This window comes from Hemitrygon akajei, chromosome 1 (assembly GCF_048418815.1).
Source record: "Hemitrygon akajei chromosome 1, sHemAka1.3, whole genome shotgun sequence".
NCBI classification, from domain to species: Eukaryota; Metazoa; Chordata; class Chondrichthyes; order Myliobatiformes; family Dasyatidae; genus Hemitrygon; species Hemitrygon akajei.
Window position 1 is genome coordinate 176358915 of NC_133124.1, and position 20400 is coordinate 176379314.

General features: G+C 48.0%; 1 long non-coding RNA gene across 1 annotated transcript; it reads right to left on the reverse strand.

The window, feature by feature from the left end:
• Positions 1–16539: 16539 nt before the first annotated feature.
• On the reverse strand, positions 16540–17676 carry LOC140737520 (uncharacterized). Its single transcript, XR_012101192.1, has 2 exons — positions 17612–17676; positions 16540–17361 (listed from the first exon to the last, which is right to left on the reverse strand). It is a non-coding gene; the product is annotated as an uncharacterized lncRNA (long non-coding RNA).
• Between the last annotated feature and the right edge of the window lie 2724 nt (positions 17677–20400).

Sequence of the window (20400 nt, forward strand, 5' to 3'; positions counted from 1 at the left end):
AATATAAAAGTCTTGAAAAATGTATTAATATCTTCATAATTACATGCTAAACGACCATCTCCCTTACGAATTTTTAAAATTTGTCTTTTGGCTCTAGCTACTTTTAATTAAGATGCTAATAGCTTATTATTTTTATCTCCAAACACATAAAATTGACTTTTCAATTTAAGCAAATTTCTTTCAATAGGATAGGTTAATAATAACTTATATTGTGATTGGATTTCAACTCTGTTTGAATAAATCAATGTTAGGAGAGATTGCATAAAGATTATCCAAGTCTTTAATTTGTTTGGAAATCTTATCTAACTCTGTTTTTGTCTGTTTCTTAAGCATAGCTCAATAGGTGATTATCTGACCATGCAATCATGCTTTAAATGTATCCCATATAATCAATTTTGACACATCTCCCGTATTATTAAAAAGAAAAAATCTTTTATCTGAGTCTCAATATATTTGATAAAGTTCGAACTTTGTAATAAATTTTCTGGAAAACGCCAGGGCAAATTTGCAATAGCGACATCCAATTCAATTCAAAAGCTAAGCTTAAAGGTACATGATCCGAGAGAACTATAGCATCATATTCACATTTCTGGACTTTGGACAAAAATTGGGAATCAACCATAAAGTAAATCGATTCTCGAATTTTTTTGTGAAAATGTGAAAAAAAAAATCTCTATCATTAGGATGTAAATGTCTCCAAATTTCAACCAGGCCAAAATCAATTAAAAAAGAGTTAATAAGTGATGCAAAACAGCTCGGAAGCCGCTGATTGGTTGAACTCTTGTCAATCAAAGGATTTAAACAACAGTTGAAATCACCACCCTTTAACAACATATAATCATTTAAATCCGGCAATAAAGCAAATACATTTTTAAAAAAGTAGGATCATCTACATTAGGTCCATATAGATTAACCAGAACAATTTTCTATGACAAATTGTTCCTTTAACAATTAAAAATCTACCATTAATATCTGATACAATGTCTTCTTGGATGAATAAAATATTAGATATAATAAAAATAGATACTACCTTTGTTTTATTTTGACAGGTAGCGTGAAATTGAAGGCTCTTCCACATTTTAAAAAATCTATTTTGATCACCCGTTTTGATTTGCGTTTCTTGAACAAAAAGTATATCGGGTTGGAATCAATTAATAATTTTAAAAGTCTTCTTTCGCTTAATAGGATGATTCCGATCATGTACATTCAAACTTATAACATTTATCTGTTTAACTGCCATTAAAAAATTTATTTTATTTAACACATAGATACACACTTACTAGCGCAAGCTAATCAAAACTGGTGGTGATAAGTATAACCATAAACAAAATATGCATGCTCCAGAACTCCGAAATGGGAAAAAATACAAAAAACTAAAATTAATCTTACAATTAATCCTATAAATCAAAACTAACCCCAATCCTCCCACGACCCCAAAAAGCCCAAAATTCTGCAAAAAAGGCCAAAATGCTTCCCCATAGAATATTTACAACACTAATCCCTCTCACAACAGGCAGGGCTGTTTGGTGTTCGCATCCCAGAATGCCAACTTCCTCATTCCCAGAGGTGTGGGAAAGGCAGGATTTGGTCGAATGAGATTTTGAATTGTGAAATACTTGTGATTCCTATACACAGTGCAATGCAAGGTTTACACAGCTGACCCAGGGCTGCACATACACGCACGAGTCCAGAGTTTCTCCATTCCCCCCTCCTCCCTGCCATACATTGTACACCTGGGAGAAACGTCAATTCTAACCTAGAGTAGGTTAGGCTGGAATGTCACAGAACTATACTGCACAGATACAGGCCTTTCAGCTCTTCTTTGCACAGGGGAAATCCTCCCCTCTGCAAGTGTCTTTTTTTAAGGAGGCAGCTATAAGAATTGACAAGGTTGGCTCGGATACAGATCGGATGGAAAGTTGGGCTGAGAGAGACGGATGGAGTTTAATACAAATGAGGACAAGGTGATATATTCTGGGAAGTCAAATTCTGGTAGAACATCCACAATTTATGATGGGACACCGGGGGTGTGGAACAGAGAGTCCGTGGGATACAATTCCAGAGACCCCTGAAAGCAACTACACCATGAGACAGGATGGTGAAGAAGTCGTACAGTGCAGTTCCCTTCAGAGATCGGGGATGGACTACATCAGCTGACTCCACTACAGGAAGGCTGGGGTCACATTGGAGGGAGAGCCGAGGAGATACACTATGATGTTGTCGGGATCGAGAGGTGGGGGCTTTAGTCATGTGGAGTGATTGAACAGGTTGGAGCAGATTCCTGAGGGCAGACTTGATGGACGTGCTGCTTGAGGTATCAACCCTGCTGACTGTGGGATCTCACTCTGCATTGGCACCCTGTGCATGTCCATCCAGGCAAACATTCTCCGACATTTTTTCCGATGTCTCCTGGAGGTACAACAGAGGGGAAGGTCACTGAGAGTCTGTTCACCGAGCGACAGAGATGGGTCAGAGGCGGTGCGCGATGTGGGGCATCGGACAGGCCGTGAGCGAAGATGTCGTAGTTGAGAAAACTGAACACTAGGATTCCCCAGGAAGCAACAAGGTCACTTACCACAGAATGAGAACCAGGACAGCAAGCATAATGACTCCCAGCAGCACCACTGTAGAATGGAAATGTTACAATTAGACTGGTTTCACCAGAAACGTACTCGATTGATATGGGAAAGTCTGATACCCATCCTCCTCCCCACTCCCATGTCTACATCACCATCCACATCCATCCCAGCCATACCTCCATCTAACCCATAGTCCCACATACTCCCCATCTTCACTGCCTTTTGTATCTCTCCATCTCGTCTCTAAATCACAAGTACAGGGTTCTGTAAACATGGTGTCACCGGTAGACGGGATGGTGAAGAAGGTGTTTGGCACACTGGCCTTCATCAGTCCAGGCACAGAGTACAGAAGCTGGAACATTACGTTGCAGTTGTACAAGACATTGGTGAGGGTTCATTTGGAATATTGTGTTGGTCAGTGTGTGTCTCGTTACTTTGAATAAAAGGTGCCATTTGGGGGGGGGGGGGGGGTCAGTCCAGAAGTTCACAATAACTACTGGGAAGAGTTTGATGTTTCTGGGACTATATTCACTGGAGTTCTGAATGATGAGGGAAGGGGGGTCTCATTGAAGCCTCCTGGATACAGAAGGCCTGGATAGAGTGGACTCAGGGAGGATCCACCAGATCCTGAGGAAACAACGATAGGATAGAGAAACATGCACAAAATGCTGGAGGTACTCAGCAAGCCAGGCGACATCTATGGAGAAGAGTAAACAGACAACGTTTCATGCCGAGACCCTTCATTGGGAATAGTTTACTGTTTTGCATAGATGCTGCCTGGCCTGCCGAGTTCCTCCAACATTTTGTATGTGTAGCTTGAATTCCAGCATCTGTAGTTTTACTCTTGTTTGTAACAGGATAAAGGGAAGTCACTTTGGAAATAAGATGAGGAAATTTGTCATTCGGAGAGTGTTGAATCTGCAGATTGAGACAAAGCATTTAGGTGGATAAGAAGGTAGCCACTGCGTGAAAGTGCATGGTCTCTGCTGCTGTCACACATCCACTTCAAGGTTTGACATCTCATGCATTCAGAGATGCTCTTCTGACATTCCTCATTAACAAAGCATTTTCACCCACAAAACTGTTGCTGACTGGATTTTATTTTGTGTTGTTTTCACACTATTCTGTGTAAACTCTGGAGACTGTTGTGTGTGAAAATGCCAGGAGATCAGCAGTTTCTGAGATACTCAAACACCCTGTCTGGCAACAATCAGTCCGCACTTTCTACCAAAGTGCATGACCATACACTTCCCTACACCATGTTCCATCTGCAACCTCTTTGCACATTCTCCTAATCTGTCCAAGACCTTTCCAAGACACTTCTTGTTTCCTCAACACTACCTACTTCTCCACTTCTATTTGCGTAATCAACTGTTATGAGTGATGAACAGACCTGATGGAAATGGGGTGCAGAGTTAACCATTCCCAACCCCCCCTCCTGAGAACTACGAACTATTGCTGTTGTTATGCTGCTCATGGGAGAGAGATAAAGCCCTGGCAAGAACATTTGTTACAGATAAGAGGGGGAGAGAGAGAATGATGACTAACTGTATTATGACTTCTATAAGGATTATTTACTTCCTACTACTTTGCTCGTTAACATTCCTCAGTGGACTGTAGGAGTGGCATTATTTAATGGACGTTCATTTAGGATTGAGGGATAGCTGAGTCCCCGTTGGTAGGGATAAAGGACAGGTCTGGAGAGACACCCTTCAGACACGCCAGTGGACACTGATTGAGTGTTGGAACCCACAAGGAAAGGTCAGGGGATTCGAAGACCGAACCAGGAGGTCGGTCAGTAAGGCTATCAGTGTAAAAGCAGGGCCGGTGGGGACTTGTGTGTGTGACCACTCATACCAGAGTGACGAGTCCATCACAGAAGAAAGATATGACGGATTAAGAAAGCAAAGGAAGGTTTGGCTGCTGTAGCTGTTACCTCTTGCTCGCTCTCTCTCTCTCCCCAACGATTTCAATACAACAACCATAACTACATCAGCACTCATGAACTGAAAGAAACTTTATACTTTTCTATGACAACTCATTTACCCCTAGACATCGATAGAGCTTGTTTATTATTGATTATTATTCCTACACTTTTGGGTTTATTACTGCTAACTTGTGTTATATGTATAATTACATTATTGGTATTGTTTTGCTTATTTTACTAATAAACACTTTTGATATATAGTACCACCAGACTCCAACGGATTCTTCTTTCTCTGCTGGTCAGACACCCAGTTACGGGGTACGTAACACAACATACCTGGCCACAAAGCAATCAATTCCCTGAAGCAAACCAATGATATGCAACGAGAAAAGAAGTGGTCCCAACACTAAAACTTGTGGAACACCACTACTCACTGGCAGCCAAACAGAAATGTCTCCTTTTTCCACCCCTCCAATTCTTATCCCCTTGCCCTTCAGCCAATCTTCTATCCATAGCAGAATCTTCCCTGTAATACCATGAGCTCTTATCATCTTTAGCAGTCTCATGTGTGGCAGCTTATCAAAGGCCTTCTGAAATTCCAAGTAAACAACACCCACTGGCTCTCCTTTGTCCAACCTGCCTGTTATTTCCCAAAGAATTCCATCAAGATTTGTCAGGCAAGATTTCCTCTGAAGGAAACCATGCTGACTTTGGCCTATTTTATCATGTGCCTGCAAGTATCCAGAAACCTCATCCTCAACCTTCCCAACCAGTGAAGTCGGGCTAACTGAACGATCATTTCCAATGCCTCAATGTCTTCAGAATCCTGGTGTATCGTCCATGGTCCAGGTGACGTATCTACCTGCAGACCTTCCAGCTTCCCAGTCACATTCTCATTAGAAATACTAACAACACTCACTTCTACACCAACACTCTTGGATTTTTGGCATACTGCTGGTGTCTTACACAGTGAAGATAGATGCAAAATACATATTGATTTGGTTGGCAATTTCTTGGTCCCCCATTATTACTTCTCCAGCCTAATTTTCCGTGGTCCAACATTTATTCTTGACTCTCATGGAGAAGGTGGGAGGATGGGACTGAGAAAAATCACCCGTGCCAGAATGGAGCAGAGGACTCAATTGGCTGAATGGCCTCATTCTGCTCCTACATCCTAGAACAGCTCACTTCAGTCTTCAGGTACGGAAGGGAAAGCCTCACCTGGAATTACTATCCACACATTCGCACTCGTAGTGGTGTCCTCCACCTCTCTTCCGTCTGTCCTGGTGGTCACTGGCTTCTGAGATGTCATCTGTGGTGGTATAGACAACCGGTCTGCTTGTATCCTCTGGCTGGGACACTCCACACCTGCAAAACACGGCGGGTACACCTCAGAACCGAGCTGCTGTCCTTAGATCCGCACTTCTCCGAGGTCGGACGAGTCCTGTGGGGAGGAGCGGTGAGCTCGGTGCAAAGGGAGCAAGGGATGAGCCTGTCCACCAGAGCTGGTCTGTCCCAGGACAGCGACAGAATCATACACCAGAGAAACAGGCCCTTTGGGGCACAAACCAACAGAGCCAGTCCTATTGGCCTGCATTTATTCCAAAACCTTTCCAATCCATGTCCCTTTCTGAGTGACTTATTTCTTGTTAATGAACCTGCATAAAGACCATATTTTGGCTGCTTATTCCAGGTATGGACCTTCTGCCGGGTGAAAGTGCTGCTTAAACCTCTGCATAACCTTGGAAGAAAGGTGATGTGTATTCACCCCATCCATGCCCCTCGTCTCGATAGATAGAAGACAGCCACATCATCCCCCCCATTGTCGAGATGCTTAACACTAGAGGGTAGACATTTAACCAAAATTGGTAACTTTATTTGATTTTTACTGTTAATGTTTTGGAAATCACCGTGAGTGATGGACTGCTGAATGAGCCAACAAGGATGATGGGGGAAGCAGATACCAGAGTTCAGATGTTCTTACAACATTTGTAGAGAGACACATGAATGTATAGAGAATGGACGGATGTGGACATTGTGTAGACAGCAGGGATTTGTCATGGTCTGGTCTGTGAAATCCGCATTCCAGTTCACGGTCCGGTCGATAGACCTTATTCCAGATTTTCCGGTTTCCCCCAGTTTCTGTTGAGGCAACTGATTCTCGTTTGGGCTGACTTCATAAATAGCTTCAGGATTCAGCCTCTGGCTGCTGGATTGTTCCTGTCCAAATCCCTTCCCTTCCCTTCCCCTTCCGCCTGGAGCCTCACCTTACCTGTAACCCCCGCCTTCACTGCTGTCAAGTTCAACCACCGGAGTAAGATGAGGAACTGTCTCTGTGTCCATGCCTCCGCTAGGTACGTCCAGCTGTTTGCCGCTACCTAGCGTTGGGAACTATCTTTGTGTCCACGCCTTTGTTAGGTAGGTCCGGCCGTTTGCCGCTACCTAATGTTGGGAACCATCTTGTCGTATTCTGCATTCTGTGTAATGAGTCCCAGCCCTACATCGTGTACCCAAGGAGGGGTCTCGGCTCTATGTTCCATGATCCTCTCTCTTCCTCAACCAAGGCTCTGTATTCCTGTCTCTTCCTCGACCAAGTTAAGGCTTCGGGTTCTCGTCCAGTCCTAGTCACGTCCAAGAATCTTGTCCTGTCCAAGCAACAGCTTTGTCTTTTCATCTTGTCCATGTGTCTCACCCAGCCCGGTGCTGGGATTCCCTCGTCCTGTGCTGGGGTTCCCTCGTCCTGTCCAGGAGTCTCACGTCCAGTCCTGTTGCCTCTCCTTGTCCTGTAGCCACGTCTTGTTCTTGCCTAGTTCTGGAGTCCGAGCCCAAATCAAGACCCAGGTTCAGGGTCCTTGTCCAGTCTCTGGCTCGGAGTCCAAGCCCAGGCTCCTAGTTCCCAGTTCTATGTCCTGGTTCTGCTATCCTCGTCAAGTCCTAGCCCAGGCCCAGAGTCCTTGTCTCATCTGGGGCCTGTGTCGTGTCCAGTGTCCTTTCTTCCCCACTTTCCTCATTTCCTTCTCATACCTAGTCCTGTTCCTGGTAGTTCAGTGTCTGTGTCCTGCATTTGGGTCCGATCCCAACGCCCACCCTTATGACAGGATTAGGTTAGTTGGGCGTTTAATTAACAGTTCTAAGTTCAAGAGGGAGAACAAACGTGGATATGCAGATGGGAGACAGGGGAAACACGGATATTAAACAATCGGAATAGTGGGATCACAGAGTATCGGACCCTCTCCCCCAGCACCTACCTGTCGTGCCGAGGCCGATCTCACAGTAGATGGTGCGGAGGATAACCCAGCTGTAGTTCAGGATAACACGGTCAGCATCCACTCTGGCCAGGGTAGCGTTTTGACAGCATAGTCCGTTCCCCTCCCCCCTGATGCAGACATCTCTGAAGGGTCCTGCAATGTTGTGAAGGTGCAGGCTCTGTGCAGCAGTCGGAAAACAGGGGCAGCTGAAGGAGCTGGTGTCTGGAAAGAAATGGCAGATGCCACGCTGACCTGTCGAGAAAAGTGTGTTCCTGGTCATTGGGGCCGGGGGGAGGTCATCACCCTTACGTTCCCACCTTCAGCACCCCACCGTCATATCACACACTCCCAAGGTCAGACACAGAGTGAAGACCCTTTCACCCTCTCCCATCACACACTCCCGGGGTCAGACACAGAGTGAAACTCCCTCCACACTGTCCCATCACACACTCCCGGGGTCAGACACAGAGTGAAGCTCCCTGCACTCCGTCCCGTCACACACTCCTGGGGTCAGACACAGAGTGAAACTCCCTCTACACACTCCCATCTCACACTCCCGGGGTCAGACACAGAGTGAAACTCCCTCTACACACTCCCATCTCACACTCCCTGGGTCAGACACAGAGTGAAGCTCTCTCCGCACCGTCCCATCACACACTCCCGGGGTCAGACACAGAGTGAAGCTCTCTCCGCACCGTCCCATCACACGCTCCCTGGGTCAGACACAGAGTGAAGCTCTCTCCGCACCGTCCCATCACACACTCCCGGGGTCAGACACAGAGTGAAACTCCCTCTACACACTCCCAGGGTCAGACACAGAGCGAAGCTCTTTCTACACACTCCCATAACACACTCCCGGGGTCAGACACAGAGTGAAGCCCCTTTCACACACTCCCATCACACACTCCTGGGGTCAGACACAGAGCGAGGCTCTTTCACACCGTCCCAATGCCCACTCCCTGTCATAAGGGGACAGGTGGCTGGACCCAAGTGCAGGATGCAGGCACTGAAGTACTAGAGGCAGGACGGGAACAACTAAACGATAGACAAGATGTGGTGACCATGGTGTGCCTGAGGGATGTGACGTTCAATGTGATTCTGGGGTTCTGGGAAAGTCTTAGTTCAGGCAAGGAGTATCCCAGAGTTCAGGCAGGCCAATCTTGGAGTACAGGCAGAGTCTAGGAGTTTACTGGGCAGGCTGTATAACTCCTAGGCAGGGCCTGGACCTCCCAGGCAGGAACATGGGGCTCTGAGCAGGTCACAGGGCACCTGGGTATGTTGTGGGGCACAACCTGTCAGCAGCGAGGGTTGGAAAGAGGCAGAGTCCCCCGCCGGGCAACAGCAGTCCAGCCAGGTGTTGCCCAACGGAGGCAAGAGATAGGAAGGGAACTAGGTCCAGGGGGACTGCCAGACTTACTCAAAGAACTCATCTTTAATGAGGGGTCCTCCAAGCCAGGGCAACCAGAGGGGCAGGACAACCCCCAACTCCACTCAGTCCTGGAGAGCCCTATATACACTGCCAGATGATGGGCATCAGGTGCACCTCCTTGAGCCCCAACAAGCCACGATGACCCACAGGTGTGACTAATTGCGCTCAAGGGTGAAAAGAGGACAGCTACAAGACCCGGAGTCCAGTGTCCGCGGACCGGATCAAGACCTGGAATGCGGGCTCCGGACCGGACCATAACACTCCAAGGGTGGGACACAGAGTGAAGCTCCCCACCATCCCATCACATACTCCCGGGCTCAGACCAAATGAAGCTTCCTCCACACTGGGGTAAACTTACCAAGAGCAGATCCGACTGTCATCACCCAGACACAGACTGCGAGGAATCTGAGGAGGGAGAAAGTTTGAGGTCAGGAGTGAGTTATGGAATTGGACCACACCTGTCCAGGTGCAGGGACAGGGCAACAGGTGCCAGTCTGGACCCCTCCTGGGATATTTGAACGCTCCCGTCCCTCACCCACAGCACATGTGGAAAACACAGGAAACAGACACAGCAAACAGATAGGAGTAAAAGACATAAAATTCTTGAGAGAACACAGTCAGTCAGCTAACGGTTCGGCGAGGCAGCTCGGCTGGCAGTGGCTGGTCAGACAGTGGCTCAGTGATGCGGGCGAGCACTCAGCCACACTGCCTCAGTCTAGACTGTCATCCGGATCCCTGCCCTCACAAGATGTCTCATGGGCCTGGAGATCACTCTGAGGACATCTTCGCCCTCTGACACACTGTCAGTTGAGAGTTGTAGACAGAGATACCCAGCGTTATAGGAGAGTAATTCACTGATGGGGTCACACAGGTAAACAGGGTGGTGAGAAGGTGTTTGGCACACTGGGCATCATGTATGACTGAAATGAGCACAGGAGTTGGGATGTCATATTACAGTTGTACAAGACATTGCTGAGACCACACTGGGAGAATTCTATGAAGTTCTGTTTACCCAGTTATAGGAAGGATGTCATTAAGCTGGAGAGGGTACAGGAAAGATTTATGAAGCTGTTACTGGGACTGGAGGGTTTTAGTTATGGATAAGGACAGGATGAGAGTGTTTTCTCTTGAGCCAAGGGGCTGAGGTACCTCAGTTTTTTTAAATAATGAGGGGCGTTGCTAAGCCACAGTCTTTTCTCCAGGGTGGGGAGAAAGATGGGTTGCACCACTGTCTGCTATCGGGGGGGGGGGGCGGGTGGGCTACTGCACAGGACTGTAAGAAGCAGAGGGTTGTAAATTTAGTTGGCATCATCTTGGGTACTAGTCTACAAATTACACAGGACGTCTTCAGGGAGCGGTGTCTCAGAAAGGTGGTGTCCATTGTAAAGGCTGTGCAGCACCCAGGGCATGCCCTTTTCTCACTGTTACCTTCAGGTAGGAGATACAGAAGCCTGAAGGCACACACTCAGCGATTCAGGAACAGCTTCTTCCCCTCCGCCATCCGATTCCTAAATGGACATTGAACCCTTGAGCACTACAGTACCTCACTTTTTAACATGTATATTGCTTTTGTTGTTTGCATGATTTTTAATCAATTCAACATAGGTATACCGTATTTACTTATTATTCATTATTGGCATTGAACTGCTGCTGCTAAGTTGCCAAATGTCACGACACGTGCCGATGATAATAAACCTGATTCAGAAGTGTTATGGGCTCAGCCCCCTCCTTTGTGAGAATCGCAAGAGCCTTAGTCAAGGGGGGGTCAACTGACCGGGAGAGGGGGAGAGACGTGCAGGAGACCACGTCCTCTCGAGAAGCAGAATAAAGTGACTCTGACCATTGTCTCATGGAGACCACGTGTAAAGCCCTCGGGCAAAGTGGGCTGGTTGAGAGGGAGATTGACACCAGCGATCCTGCGAGGACGTATAAAGGTGGGCTGCCGAGGCGGGGCCTCAGACGCACCAAGGAGACACCCAGAGACGACACGAAAGTGCGTCCCGTCGGAGCGGGACGCCCTTCTGAAGGAAGCCACGTGCGTTAGACTCCGGACCGGGAGTCTGTGGCTGGACCCATTGGACAGTCGCTTTGAACTAGCAACCGGAGCGCCGGTGCTTCTGATCCCACAGCGGTGTTCCGCAAGGATCCGACCAGGTGAAACAGTCTAATACCTCTTGTCCCTCTCTCTCTAACAAACGTGCACCAACGCGACACCACCGGTGGCAGCGGGTGGAACTGCAGTGATCTAAAAAGACTTTTAGATATCCAGCAAACGATCTAAAATCTACATTACCCCTAGACAACAATCGTGCTTGTGTTTTGAATGATTATTATTACACCGGTGTTTTAGATTCAGTTTGACGATGTATATGATCTGAATGTTTTGTATTAACCATACGTTTGTGCCCCTTGTTGAATAAAACGTTTGAAAATAGTAGCTTCCGACTCAGCTGATCCCGCTATCTTTGCTGGTAAGTTACCTGGTTAAGAGGTTACGTAACAGAAGTTTAAAACTAGAGGGCACGGGACTCCAGTGAAAGATTTAAAGAGACTGATGGTTAAAGAATTCATGCAGAGGGTGGTGAGTAAATGGAATGAGAGGAAGTGATAGTGACAGGTACAATAACAATATTTAAGAGACACTTGGACACGTACATTGTTAGGAAAGGGTTAGAGGGACATGGGCCCAAGGCAGAGAAATGGGACCAACCCAGGTACACAATTCACTCAACATGGATCAGCTGGGCCGACGGGCCTGTTCTCTGCTCTATATAATCTGATTACCTTTATTGTACCTGGTTACGCAGCTTATTAAATAACTACTGTGATTCATCAGTAAAGATCTGATCTCCCTGCCCAGTCAGGGAGAAGGGGATGAAGGAGATGGCCATTGACTCTAGGAAGTGGGCAGAGTACATGTTCCTGTCCCTGTTGAGAGTTTTAGGTTCCCAGAAATGAACATCACCACTTGTCCTGGTCGAACCACATACACCCAGTGGCCAAGGATGCCAATGTCTGTTCTCCTCACAAGGCGACGCATCACCATAGTGTAGCGGCCAGCTCGGGGTGTAAGAATTCAGAGTTCAATTCAACGTGGTCTGTAAGATGTTTGTACGTCCTTCTTAAATCTGCCACCCTTTCCCTGCATTGCCCTTACTTTACTTATTTTACCACTCTGACTTCCTGCCCCTTTTCCCCTCCTTGTCTACTCACTCTCTGCCTCCCCCCATGCTACCACCTCTCCTCCTCTCTCCCTCCCTCTCCTTTGTCTCTGACCACCCACTCTCCCCTCACTGGTTTCGTGGCATGAGCACCAGAATTCAAGACCAGAGATAATGGTTCGAATCAAGCAACACACACAAAATGCTGGTGGAACACAACAGGCCAGGCAGCATCTATAGGGAGAAGCACTGTCGACGTTTCGGGCCGAGGCCCTTTGTCAGGACAAACTAGAAGAAAAGATAGTAAGGGATATGATAGGGGGAGGGGGAATACAAAATGATAGGAGAAGACAGGAGGAGGGTGAAGCTGAGAGCTGGAAAGGTGATTGGCAAATGGGATACAGAGCTAGAGAGGGAAAGGATCATGGCAAAACACACAACACGCTGGAGGAACTCAGGTTGGGCATTATCCATGGAAACGTTTCGGGCCGAGACCCTTCGTCAGGACTGAAGGGGGAGGGGGCAGGGGCCCCATAAAGAAGGTGGGGGGAGTGTGGGAAGGAGAAGCTGTTAAGTGCCGTGTGAAAACCCAGTAAGAGGAAAGATCAAGGGGTGCGGGAGGGGATAGGTAGGAAAGGTGAAGAAGGAATGTAAGGGGAAAGCACTACGTGTAGTAGACGATGGCAGAATCGTGAGAGAGGTAATAGGCAGCTGCAGGAGGAGGAGGCAGGGTGAAACGGATGGGAGAAAGAGAGAGGGAGGGAATTACCTGAAATTGGAGAATTCAGGGGACAGGAGGCTTAGGGAAAAAGAAAGGGGAAGGGGAGCACCAGAGGGAGATGGAGAACAGCAAGGACTGATTTTGAGAGGGGCAGAGAGAGAGAGAAAAAAGGAAAATAAGTATGTCAGGGATGGGGTAAGAAGGATAGGAGGGGCATTACCGGAAGTTAGAGAAATCAATGTTCATGCCATCAGGGTGAAGGCTGATCAATCACCTTTCCAGCTCTTAGCTTCATTCCTCCCCCTCCTGTCTCCTCCTATCATTTCAGACTCCCCCTCCCACTTTCATATCCCTTACTATCTTTCCTTTCAGTTAGTCCTGACGAAGGGTCTCGGTCCGAAACGTCGACAGTGCTTCTCCCTATAGATGGTGCCTGGCCTGCTGCGTTCCACCAGCATTTTGTGTGTGTTGCTAGGTGGGCTCTAGATGGGCGGGATTACCTGAACAGCCGATAGGAACCTCGCTTTAATCCCGCCCCAGCCCCTCCCCGCATCCCAGCCGCTCTGGTTGATACACGAACTGTGAGGTATTTTATCATTGAGCTGTCAGGCGTCCAAGACGCACTTCAAATCAAGACACTTTTAAAAATACATAGTAAAAATGAGACAACGTTTTTGCAGGACCATGATGTTACATGACGCAGTACACAAACTAAACTGAACTACGTAAATAAAACAACATAAGGGGTAAAAAAAAAATACGACACTAGACTACAGAGCTACCCAGGACTGCATAAAGTTCACAAAACATTGCAGGCATTACAATAAATAATAAACAGGACAATAGGGCAAGGTGTCAATCCAGGCTTCGGGCATTGAGGAGTCTGATAGCTTGGGGGAAGAAACTGTTACATAGTCTGGTCGTGAGAGCCCGAATGCTTCAGTGCCTTTTCCCAGACGGCAGGAGGGAGAAGAGTTTGTATGATGGGTGCGCGGGGTCCCCTGTTCGCTGTTCAGTATACATGAACAGAGAAACGGAGTAATAGATCAGAATCTCTCCGCATCTTATCGACCTCTGGTGCTGCCGGACCAGAGGGTGGCGAGGTTGTGTTGCCAAATCTTTCCGATTTTTTTCGATTAGTAAAGGACTTTACTCTCAGAGAAAGTGTGGACAGTCCCGTTTCTCGTATAAACCCGATCCTGGCTCAGCACAGTTTCCCGGCACACAGACTCTTTCTCTCCCACCGACCCCCCCCCCCCCCCCCAATCCCTGTGTGTGAAGCGTCGCCGGTACTGGTATCTGTCCCCGTCGCTGACCCGACCCGACCCATCACAACGTCCCCGTCTTGGCAACAACGGTCCGGTAGTGTCCACCAGCACAGCCCCACCGTCACGATCCCGGGACCTTTACCTGAGGGTATTCAGTTGTGGGATGATGCCAGGCCCGAAGGGAGCAGCCGCTCCAAACACCATCACTGCCGCTGTGGAGAGGCGCCGGCTGATCTGCTCCAATTAAAGAGGCTCTGAAACACAACCGACAGTGCTGATTGGTACAGCTTGTTATATTCCTGATTCCGATCTTTAACGTCACCAACTGGGCGGAAAAACTGTATTTCGTGTTTCTCACTGTGCACTGATGACCCGCACTTAACAAATCCGGGGACTGCTTCTCACCTCTGCCATCTGATTTCTAAATTGACTTTGAACCGATGCAATTTTATTATTTCTGTTTTTGTGCTGTTTTTTTCATGTAAATATTCAATATACATATATGAAGTTGCTTTAATTTATTAATTTTTCTATATTTTAACATGTATTACTTTGTACTTCTGCTGCGAAGTTAACAGATTTCACGACGGATGCGGGTGAATTTAAAACTGATCCTGATTCTGACTTTACTCTCCTCGTTAGTTTTCAATCACTGACACATTTTACTGAGCTTGTTTAACTTTGCCTTCTTTACCGCCCTATCAATCATCTGGAAAGTGGTCTCCATATGCCATTTCTCTACCCGTATCTACATCCCGTGAGCTGTCTACAAACCACCCAGCTATATTCTCCTCCAAGATATTTCTATTATCACCAACAGTGTGTGACCCTGACAGATCCCTACGGAATACCAGTATACATGGGTCTCCTGCCACCACTCTGACTTCTATGAGACCAAATGGCTAAATTCACTGTGGATCCCATGCATCTTAATCTTCGAGAGAGAGAGAGGGAGAGAGAGAGAGAGAGAGCGAGAGCGAGAGAGAGAGAGAGAGAGAGAGAGAGAGAGAGAGAGAGAGAGAGAGAGAGAGAGAGAGAGAGAGACAGAGAGAGAGAGGGAGAGACAGAGAGAGAGAGAGAGAGAGAGAGAGAGAGAGAGAGGACAGTCAACTCCAGCCTCGACTCAGCACAATTTCAAGACACAGACGCTTCGCCCACGCCTACCCTCGCCCCAACGGGACTCCCGCTCCAGGACCCCCACTTCGGCAGTCACCGGCCGCTGTTGTCGGAAAGACAAACCTCACCATCCCGATCCCAGGATCGTTACCTAAGTGTATATCGCTGTGGAATGACGCCATTCGCCAGACGGACAATCTAGACAGTCAGCCCCTTTATTCCCACTCTTTCCTTCCTGCCATGTATCCAATCTCCTATCCAAGCAAGTATCCTTCCTGTAATACCATGGGCTCTTAACTTGTTAAACTGTCTCATGTACAACACCTTGTCAAAGGCCTTCTGAAAATCCAAATAAATAATATGGATTGACTCTCCTTTATCTATACCGTCAGTCATCTCCTCAAGGAATTCCAATGGATTTGTAGGCAAGGTTTCCTCTGATGGAAGTGATGCAGATTTTGGTCTATTTAATCATGTGGATCCAAGTACCCTGAAGCTCGTCCTTAGTAATGGAGTCCAACATCTTCCCAACTACTAAAGCAGGCTAAATGGCCTACAATTTCCTTTCTTCTGCCTCTATCCCTTCTTAAGTAGTGGAGTGACATCAGTCCCGAGGACCCGTTCCAGAATGTAGTGATTCTTGAAATGCCTCCACAGTCTCTTCACAGCCCCGTTCAGAATCCTGGAGTGTTGGTAGGTGACCTTTCTACTTTCAGACTTGTCAGTTCCCCAAACACCACCTCCCTCGTAATGGCAACGTCACTCATTCTGCCCCCTGACACTCTCGCATTTCTGGCATTCTGCTATTGTCTTCTAAAGAGAAGAATGAAGGAAAATACTGTTTAGTTCTTCCACCATATATTGGGGAAAACAGTTTGTACCCTCTTACATATTATTGGCTAGCTTCCCTTCATATTTCATCTTGCTCAGAACCCGTTTTTTTTTTGCTGCCTTCTGTTGGTTTTTAAAGCTTTTTAAAAGTATCTGAACAAATTATAACTTTGCAAGGACAGATTTCCTCCATCCACTATAAGCTCAAAACGATGGCAATCAGTTCTGCATTATACACTGATAAATAGTTAGTAAGGCATTTCTTTATTGTTACTTTATTGTAAATCAGGCACAAACACAGCCACACCGACATTCCCTGTTAAATTATCTTTTGATCCATCAGTAAAAATGTTTAACGTATCACAATAATTTGCATTAACATACTGATGAACCAGCAGACTCTTGGGCATATCAGGATCCTTGGATTTCATTGAATCATGCAACCTAAAATCAACTAAATGCATTGGAAAAGATCATGGTGGGTTAACGAAACAGCAACAGTGGGACAAATTACATAATCTAGCAAACCCGTATTCCCAACGTGATGAGAACCCAGCCACCCAGAACTAAAAACACTCTTCTCGTGATGTTCCCAACAGTCTTGTAACAAACTTTTATCAGGGTGATCATTCCTCTGCTCCCTCAAGTTAACCCAGTATTTTAACAACAACTTCGTTTTCCGTAAGGGTAAGGATTCTCTGAGAAACAGACTATTTCCTGATCACACACAGACAGGCAACAAGTACTGCTGGAAGATGATCGGCTCGATGAAGGCCGTCCTTTGGTCTGTCGGGAATCTGTTGGTCTCTCCTGACAGTGAGATGTCGGTGGGAGAAAGTTGGTGATTGGCACAGTCCAGGCCGCAGGAGGACGGACTAAGGAAGAGTCCTGGGTCCGCCAGCAGTGATGGGGCCTTTTCTCCACTGTCTCCGTCGCTTCAGAGTCCGCACTTTACGGAACTAAACTGGGTGCGCTGGTTCGCTCTTGCTCTTTGGGAGCCGGTACGCGGTGGTCAGGACTAGCAGTGCGAGCGCCTTCAGGCCGAGCAGGATGTAAAGAGGCAATGGCTCCCGGGGAGAACCTGAGAGTAAATCGGAGTTCAGAGTGAGACGGTTCACCGAGGCGAGCTAGGGATGGGATGTATTCCGAGGGTTCAGGGTTTTATGTATAGAATAACATTGCTGGGAGTGGGTTACAGGCTGGGATCTAATCCGAGCGTTCAACGGGATAATATATATGAAATAACAGAACTGGACATGCGATCCAATCCCAGGAGGAATCAGCGAAGCGGCGGAGGAAAGTGAACGAGGGGAGAGATACCGGAGACTCACCTCGTACCAGGAGCACGGTCCCGTTCCCTCGGAGCAGCAGCTGCCGGTCGGGAAGCTGAACGGACGCCAGGCGCGATAGGTGTTTGAGTGGCTCGGGCGGAGGTGTCGGAGTTGGAGGGAGAGTCCCGCGCTGATCTCACTCTCAGGTAGGGCGGCGTCCTGCCGGGATTCTTCTGGGGACGGGTAGACGACACGTTCCTCTTCCCCCGCTCCCGTCCCGCCGATCACCCAGTAGGGGTAGATTATCACCCGGGGCTCCGTCAGCCCCAGAACTTGGCAGTGCAGCGTCACGTTGGAGCCACTCGGGACCTCCAACCGCAGAGGCCACTGGGACACGGAGAGGGTGGCGAGGGAGCTGTCTGTAACATGGTGAGGGAGCGTTTGTAACACATAGAGCGATGGAGAGAGTGAAGTGGATGAGGGAGTTTCTGTAACACAGGGAGGGAGGGAGAACGGTGAGCCAGCGTCTGTAACACATGGAGAGAGAGTAGTGAGGGAGCGTCTGTAACACAGCGAGGGAGAGAGTAGTGAGGGAGCGTCTGTAACACAGCGAGGGAGGGAGTAGTGGGGGAGCGACTGTAACACAGCGAGTGAGGGAGTAGTGAGGGAGCGACTGTAACACAGGGAGGGAGAGAGTAGTGAGGGAGCGTCTGTAACACAGCGAGGGAGGGAGTAGTGAGGGAGCGACTGTAACACAGGGAGGGAGAGAGTAGTGAGGGAGCGTCTGTAACACAGCGAGGGAGAGAGTAGTGAGGGAGCGTCTGTAACACAGCGAGGGAGGGAGTAGTGAGGGAGCGACTGTAATACAGGGAGGGAGAGAGTAGTGAGGGAGCGTCTGTAACAGCGAGGCAGGGAGTAGTGAGGGAGCAACTGTAACACAGGGAGGGAGAGAGTAGTGAGGGAGCGTCTGTAACACAGCGAGGGAGGGAGTAGTGAGGGAGCGACTGTAACACAGGGAGGGAGGGAGGAGTGAAGGAACGTCTGTACACAGGAAGAGGATGGGAGGGGCAGAGATTAAATTTAGCGTGACATTAAATTATAAAGGAAGAGTTCAACATGATTCGTTCTTGGTTTGTGTCAAAATAAAAAGGAAGTCTGCCAGACAACATGGTGTGAACCCAGAGTGGAACGGATTTGAGAAAGTGGATTGAGTACAAGACTCCAGCATGGAGCGTAGATCATGATGAATAAAAGTTTGTGTCGGGAAGGCGAGGCTTTTGTCCAGGCACCAAAGAGTGACCCATCAGGGAGAGTTCTGGAGTAAGAGTTATGTTAGAGTTTTAAAGGGATATTGAAGGGTATAAATACGGGTAAAACTTTGTGTAAGTCGGGAGAAATTTCCAGCAGACCACGTTACGACCAGTAATAATGGTAGAAGTTGGGGAAGATAGAGACAAGGACGTCGTGTGAGAGAGGAACAGAATTTAAAGATTGAGGGTCTGTGATTCCTTCCCGCATCTGCAGATCAGCTCGTTCAGTGGACGGGAAGTGTTTTGTTTTCGCTACATCATTAACCTTTTGTTTTCGTTTTTGTATTGCATGGTTATACAACACTAATGAAACAATTTGTTGTAGTTTAACACGTGTACAGTTGTCCCCTTTGTTTGTCAATACGGACCCGAATGCCTATTGCTGAATCAGTAAAGAACACGGAACGAAATTTCAAACAATTATCGTTAGGCAAACACAGCCCAAAATCGGGCAAACTCTGCCTAACCCTTCCACTTCTCCCCATGTCCTTCCTCCCATTAAACCCGTATCCATGACATTTCCCTTCCCTCCCCTCCTCTGGCGTCCCCCCTCCCTCTCTCCCACCGCGATTCTCCAGCTCCCTCATCCCCTCAGACATGCACAATTCATCCAAAGATACACAGATGTACTGCCCATGAGCCGGTTAGAGACTGGGTTCTAACCCAGCAGTCAGGAAAATTATATATTAAAACTGGACAGGATATGGGATCGTATCCCAGTAGGGAAGCTGGAATCCGCGGGCAGCTACCGGTGAGCGAGGGCAGTGGGACCGGAGACTCACCTCGTACCAGGAGCACGGTCCCGTTCCCTCGGAGCAGCAGCTGCCGGTCGGGAAGGTGAACGGACGCCAGGAAGCGGTAGGTGTTTGAGTGGCTCGGGCGGAGGTGTCGGAGTTGGAGGGAGAGTCCCGCGCCGATCTCACTCTGAGGTAGGGCGGCGTCCTGCCGGGATTCCTCTGGGGGCGGGTAGACGACACGTTTCTCTTCCCCCTCCCCCGTCCCGCCGATCACCCAGTAGGGGTAGATTATCACCCGGGGTTCCGTCAGCCCCAGAACTTCGCAGTGCAGCGTCACGTTGGAGCCACTCGGGACCTCCAACCTCTGAGGCCACTGAGACACGTAGAGGGTGGCGAGGGAGCTGTCTGTAACACCGTGAGGGAGGGAGAATGGTGAGGGTGCGTCTGTAACACATAGAGGGAAGGAGAGAGAGAGGTGGAGAGTGAGTTTCTGTAATACAGTGAGGGATGGAGAATGACGAGTAATCGTCTAACACATGTAGAGAGGGAGTTGTGAGGGAGGGTCTGTAATACAAGGAGGGAGGGAGAATAATGAGGGAGCATCTGCAACACATGCAAGTAGGTAGAGAGATTAGATAGGGTGCGGCTGTAACACTTTGAGGGAGGGAGAAAATAGTGAAGGACTGTCTGTACACAGGAAGAGGAATGGAGGGCAGAGATTAAATGTGGAGTGTTATCAGACTGTAAGGAAAGAGTTAAACATTATTCGTTCTTGGTATGTGCTAAAATAAAAAAGGAAGTC